This window comes from Chrysochloris asiatica, unplaced genomic scaffold, assembly GCF_000296735.1.
Source record: "Chrysochloris asiatica unplaced genomic scaffold, ChrAsi1.0 scaffold00073, whole genome shotgun sequence".
Lineage (NCBI taxonomy): Eukaryota > Metazoa > Chordata > Mammalia > Afrosoricida > Chrysochloridae > Chrysochloris > Chrysochloris asiatica.
The window spans coordinates 13,257,953-13,264,309 of record NW_006408591.1 but is presented as its reverse complement, the minus strand read 5'-3'; the positions used below and the strand labels follow the sequence as shown (position 1 = coordinate 13,264,309).

Here is a 6,357-nt window from a genome sequence, read left to right as displayed (position 1 = left end):
TAGGCTAAAGATTTTTATTTATAGATATATGGACCTCTTTTAAAAAGGTCTCTATTCAAACTATGTGTGTATGCATAAGCTCTAGAAGGATCAAAGGTATCTTTAAACTTCAGGTGACAGAGCTGAGATGCAACCCTGCTGAATGACAGCTTCACTACAAATTCAGTCTTAAAAGATCTTTTTGCTTTTTATCACCCACGGGACATTTGCAATTTAAGAAGGTTTCACAATAAGAACTAATCCCAGTCATCATCAAAGGGCAATAATAGACTATTTCAAGGAGTCCTGGTGTGGTGTTATAGTATAAACACTGGACTGCTAACCACAGGTTGACATGCAAACCCACCAGCCATTCCTTGGAAACCCTAATGGAGTTTCTATGAAGCAGAAGTGATTTGATGATAGTTAACAATGGAAAATAAAGATCAGAGAGACTGAGCACAATGCCTAATGCAATAGAACTTCTAGAAGAGCGAGATAAAGATTTAAACAAAAATAAATAAATGAACAAATAAGTAGAAAATATTGTAAAAGATTAAAATGCTTCACAAAAAGAAAAGAAAGCAAAACAAACAAACAAAGATTACTTGATACCCCTTCTTTCCTTATTTCCCATTTGTCTTTAATTTTATTTTTATTATTTAATGTCATTTTCCATTTTAGGCTTCAATTCATAACACTACATTATATTTTGTATTCATGTTGTTTTAGGTTCCACTTGGTTATAACAGTTTTTCTAACTTCACTTGTTGATGACTTTGACTGCTTAGGTATTTGGTAAGATGCACTTCCATTGCATTTGTTTGATATTTGTTTCAGAACTAGACTAAAGTTACTGGTTTGGGGGAGAAAGAACACAGAGATATAAAGTGCTATTCTCATCACATCAAATCAAGGGTACATATTATCAACATGATTTATGACTGTTAATGTTGACTTTGATCACTTGGATGAAATAGTATTTGTAAGGTTTATCTACTGTAAAGTTACTTGCCTCCTCCAACTTCCATATTGTATTTTTTGGAGGAAATCACTATGCACAAACTAAATTTAAAGAGCAGGGAATTATTTATTTTTGAATGTTAAAAGAAATCTGCATTTCTAGGATAACATCTGTGATTATCCTTTCTGCACATTGCTCATTTAGATTTGCTAAAATTTAATAAGAATGATTGCATTTATTTTTCATGAGGAATATTGGTCTGTGGTCTTATTTACAGTATTCTTTAAACAATATATTTGTCAAATTTTGGAATCACAATAATTTGACTTCATAAATTCTATTCTTGAGAGTTTATTTAGATTTTGTTTTAATACTTGGCATAATTGCTAAGCAAAGCCATCTGGACCATGAGCTTTCTATCTTGAAAATTTTTGCAACAAATTTAGTTTCTTTATTACATATAGGACTATTCATGGTATCCATTTCTATTTGTATGAGCTTTGGTAGATTGTGTCTCTCAAGAAGCTTGTTAATTTATCTACGTTGCAAAAGTTATTAGCATAGCATAGTTATTCATTGTTGTTGTCAGGTGCCATCGAGTCCGAATTGACTCATAGCGACCCCATGCACAGCAGAACGAAACAATATCTGATCCTGGGCCAACCTCAGTACTGCTGCCACACTTGACGCCATCAATGATGCCACCGTGCTGATCCATCTCATTGGGGGTCTTCCTCTATTTCTCTGACCCTCCATCTTACCCAGCGTGACATCCTTCTCTAACGACTGTTCCCTCCTGACAATATATCCAAAGTATGAGAGACAAAGTTTAGCCATATTGACCTCCAAGGAGCACTCTGTCTGCACCTCTTCCAAAATAGATATATTGGTTCTTTTGACAGTCCATGGCACTTTTAATATTCTCCTCCAACACCACAACTCAAAGGCATCAATTCTTCTATGATCCTCCTAATACACTGTCCAGCCCTTGCATCCATATGAGGTTATTGAAAATACCATGGCTTGGGTCAGGTGCACCTTAGTCCTCAAGCTGACATCCTTGCTCTTCAAGTTAGTTCATAATATACCATTATTGCCATTTTAATATCTGTATATTTCATAATGGAGCTCTGGTAATATAGTGGTTAAAAGGTGGGCTGTTAACCTCCAGGTCAGTAGTTCAAAACTACCAGCAGTCCCACAGGAGAAAGATGAGGCTTTCAGCTCCAGTAAAGATGTATAGCTTCAGAAACTCTAAAAAGGGTTGCTATGAGTCAGAACTGACTCCATGGCACATTACCACCACCACCACCACCACCACTTCATAAGGATATCATATTTTTCATTTCTTCCTTGAGAATTTGTATCATAACTCCTTTTAACCTGATGCATTAACAATATCCCATAATAATAGTTTGTCATATTATCAATTGATATCAATTCAAAATACTATCTAATTTGACTTTGCATTTTTTCTTTGACTCATGGGTTATTTAGAAGCATATTATTTAATTCCAAATATTTAGAGATTTTTCATATATTGTAATTAATTTCCAACTTAATTTCATTTTAGTTAAAGAACCTACATTGTATGATGTGATAGTTTTTAAACTTATTGAGACTTGTTTCATGATCCAGAATATATATAAATTAATAATTTTTACACACACTTTGAAAAGAATATAGATGTGTTCTATAATTTTAATTTTAATAGTTTCTTATTTCTTGTATCCTCAGGTATAGATTCCTTTGATATGATACTAAAGCAGAAATTATTTTTTAAATGGTAAATTAGACCTTATCAACATGTAAAAATTTTACATTTAAAAATATACTATTAAGAAAGCAAAAAAGCAAATTACAAACTAAGAGAAAAATAATTGGAAAGTATATTTCTGATGAATGGTTTGTATTCTGATTTAAAATATTTGTTACAACACAATAAGACAAATAGCTTAATTTTAAAATGTATAAAATAATTAAGTAGATAGTTCACCAAAGTAGATAAACAACTAAAGTGCACATGTAAAAATTATCAAAATAATGAAAGAAAATGCAAATTAATATCATTAAGAAGTATAACTTCAGTGGTTACAAATCGGGCTGCTAACCTCAGGTTCAGCAGTTCTAAACTACCAGCTGTTCCACGGGAGAAAGATGAGGCTTTCTGCTCTCGTAACAATTTGCAGCCTCGGAAACCCTGTACAGGGTCACTATTAGTCAGAACCAACTCCACAGCACATAACAACATAATAGTCTCAGTAATCAAAGAAAAATTGCAAGTGTTTGTGAGAATGTAAAGAAACTGGAAACTCATACATTACTGATCTTGTTGTTGTTATTGTTAGGTGCCATTGAGTTGGTTGTCATTGTTAGGTGCCACAGCTACCCTCTACACAACAGAACAAAACACTGTCCAGTCCTGTGCCAGACTCAAAATTGTTGCAATGCCTGAGACCATCGATGCCATCATTGTGCTAATCGATCTCATTGGGTTCTAACTCTTTTTCTCCGACCCTCCATTTTACCAAACATGATATCCTTCTCTAGGAAGAGATCCCTCCTAATAATATGCTAAAAGTGTGAGAGACCAAGTCTGGCCACACTGGCTTCCAAGGAACATTCTGGCTGTATTTCTTCCAACACAGGTCTGTTTGTTCCTTTGGAAATCCATGGTACTTTTAATATTCTCCTCCAACACCAAAATTCAAGTGCATCAATTCTACAGTCTTCCTTATTCATATCAAACTTTAACAAGAATATGGGGTTATTGAAAACACCATGTCTTGGGTCATGCATACCTTAGTCCCCAAATTGATATCATTGTTCTTCACAACTTTAAAGAGGTCTTGTTAGAAAAAGAAAAAAAAAAGAAAAAGAGGTCTTCTGTAACAGGTTTGTCTAATGCAATATATTATTTAATTTCTTGACTGTTGCTTCCATTAACATTGATGGTTGGTTGAGCAAAATGAAGTGTTTGACAATTTCAATCTTTTCTCTATTTATGAATGTTGTTTATTGTTCCAGTAGTGAGTATTTTTGTTTTCTTTACATAGAAGTGCAACTCATACCGAAGGCTGTCGTATTTGATCTTCATCAATATTTTAAGTTCTCTTCACTTACATCAAGCAAGGTTGTATCATCTACATATCACAGGTTGTTAATGAGTCTTCTTTCAATCCTGATGCTATGATTTTCTTCATATAATCCAGTTTCTTGAATTATTTGCTCAGCATACAGACTGAATAATTATGGTGAAAGAGTACAACCCTGGCACACACCATTGCTAAATTTAAACCATTTGGTGTTCCTTGTTTTTTTTTTAAATTACTGCCTCTTGGTCTATGTACAGATTCCTCATGAGCACAATTAAGTGTTCCAGAATACTCACACTTTGCAGTGTTGCCTATAGCTTGTCATGATCCATACAACAGAAAGCTGTTGCACAGTTAATAAAGTACAGGCAAACATCTTTCTGGTATTCTCTGCTTTCAGCCAAGATCCATCTGACATCAGCAGTGACATCCCTTCTTCCACATCCTCTTCTGAATCTGGCTTGAATCTCTGAAGTTCTCTGTTTTACCACTGTTTCTGTATTACCTTTAGTAAAACTTTACTCACATGGGATATCAACGATATTGTCCAATGATTTCTGCATTCTGTTGGGTCAGCTTTCTTTGGAATGGGCATAAATACAGATCTCCTCAAGTCAGTTGGCCAGATAATTGTCTTCCAAATTTCTTGAAAGAGATGAGTGAGTGCCTCCAGTGCTGCATCAAACTGACAGAGGAGTGATGGAAATTATGGATGGGAATGTAAATTAATGCAGTTGCTTACAAAGTCAAACATAAATGTTCCATTGGTATTGTTGTTGTTAAGTGCTGCTGAGTCAGCTCTGACTCATAGCCATCCTTTATAGGGTTTCCAAAGAGTGGTTGGTGAGTTTGAACCACTGACATTGAAGTCCAGTGCTAATCCTACAGGGCCATACCAGTATTCCAAATATGATCCAGAAGTATCTAGAAATATTACTCTTAGGTAGTATATGTCCAAGAAAAATAAAAACATAAACCACAAAAATATTTGTATGTGAATGTTTGTAAGAGTATTATTCATAATAGACAAAAATGGGATAAAAAGGCTCTCTGCTCCTCCCCGTTCGACAGGCAGCCGCAGTTTCTCTTGCAGTACCAGCCGCATCCCTAAGACAAAATGGTGAAGGTCGGAGCCAACGGATTTGGCCGTATTGGGCACCTGGTTACCAGGGCTGCTGTTAACTCTGGCAAAGTAGAGGTTGTTGCCATCAATGACCCCTTCATTGACCTCAACTACATGGTATATATGTTCCAGTATGATTCCACCCATGGCAAGTTCAATGTCACTGTTAAGGCTGAGAACGGGAAACTTATCATCAATGGGAAGCCCATCTCTATCTTCCAGGAGTGAGATCCCACCAACATCAAGTGGGGTGATGCTGGTGCTGAATATGTTGTAGAGTCCACCGGTGTCTTCACAACCTTGGAAAAGGCTGGGGCTCACTTGAAGGGTAGTGCCAAAAGGGTAATCATCTCTGCTCCTTCTGCTGATGCCCCCATGTTTGTGATGGGCATGAACCATGAGCAGTATGACAACTTGCTCAAGATTATCAGCAATGCCTCTTGCACCACCAACTGTTTGGCCCCCCTGGCCAAGGTCATCCATGACAATTTTAGCATCGTGGAGGGACTCATGACCACAGTCTATGCCATCACTGCCACCCAGAAGACTGTGGATGGCCCCTCTGGGAAACTGTGGTGTGATGGCCGTGGGGCTGCCCAGAACATTATCCCTGCATCTACTGGTGCTGCCAAGGCTGTGGGCAAGGTCATCCCTGAACTGAATGGGAAACTCACTGGCATGGCCTTCAGTGTCCCCACTCCTAATGTGTCTGTTGTGGACCTGACCTGCCACCTGGAAAAAGCTCCAAATATGATGACATCAAGAAGGTGGTGAAGCAAGAATCAGATGGACCCCTAAAAGGAATCCTGGGTTACACTGAAGACCATGTCGTCTCCTGTGACTTTAACAGTGACACCCACTCTTCCACCTTTGATGCTGGGGCTGGCATTGCCCTCAACGACCACTTTGTCAAGCTTATTTTCTGGTATGACAATAAATTCAGCTATAGCAACGGGGTGGTGGATCTTATGGTCCACATGGTCTCCAAAGAATAAGAGCCCCCTGGACCACCAGCCCCAGCAACAGCACTAGAGGAAGAGAGAGGCCCTCAGCTGCTGGGAGTTCTTACCCCAACTGCAATCCCCCTACACACTGAGAAACTCCCATTCTCAGTTTCCATCCAGACCCCCTGGAGAAGGGGAGGGGCTTTAGAGAGCCCAGTCTTGTCATGTACCATCAATAAAGTACACTATCCA

At 37.6% G+C, this 6,357-nt stretch overlaps 1 pseudogene; it reads left to right on the top strand.

The window, feature by feature from the left end:
- Positions 1–5,155: 5,155 nt before the first annotated feature.
- LOC102836850 lies at positions 5,156–6,156 on the top strand (annotated as a pseudogene).
- Positions 6,157–6,357: the final 201 nt, after the last annotated feature.